The sequence below is a fragment of the Eimeria tenella genome, genomic scaffold, assembly GCF_000499545.2.
Source record: "Eimeria tenella Houghton genomic scaffold, Eth_scaff3263, whole genome shotgun sequence".
NCBI lineage: Eukaryota > Apicomplexa > Conoidasida > Eucoccidiorida > Eimeriidae > Eimeria > Eimeria tenella.
The window spans coordinates 1-473 of record NW_013543097.1 but is presented as its reverse complement, the minus strand read 5'-3'; positions in this window follow the sequence as shown (position 1 = coordinate 473).

Sequence of the window (473 nt, the reverse complement as noted above, 5' to 3'; positions counted from 1 at the left end):
CTGCTGCTGCTATGCTGCTGCAGCAGCAGCAGCTGCTGCTGCTGCTGCTGCTGCCTTTAGTATCTGGAAGCCCAGCGAAACGAAAGTAGTACATTAAACTGCTTCAAATTAAATATATAGATTAAGAAACTAATTAATTTAATTAATTTAATTAATGTAAATCAATTAAATTAATTAAAACAAATAATTAGTTTAAAAGATAAAGTCCTTTTAGTCTAGAAAGAGCTCGTGAGGCTCGCGACGCTTCCGCTTCTTTCTCTGTTGCTTTTGCTGGTGTTGCTGCTGCTTTTGCTGCTGCTTTTGCTGCTGCTTTTGCTGCTGCTGCTGCTTTTGTTGCTGCTGCTGTTGCTGCTGCTGCTGCGATTGCTGTTGCAGCGGTTGCTGCTGCTGCTGCTTCCTCTTGCGTTTTTTCTGCCGCTGCTGCGGCTTCTCCCCGTCAGCCGCAGCAGCAGAACCCTGCGCTGCAGCAGCAG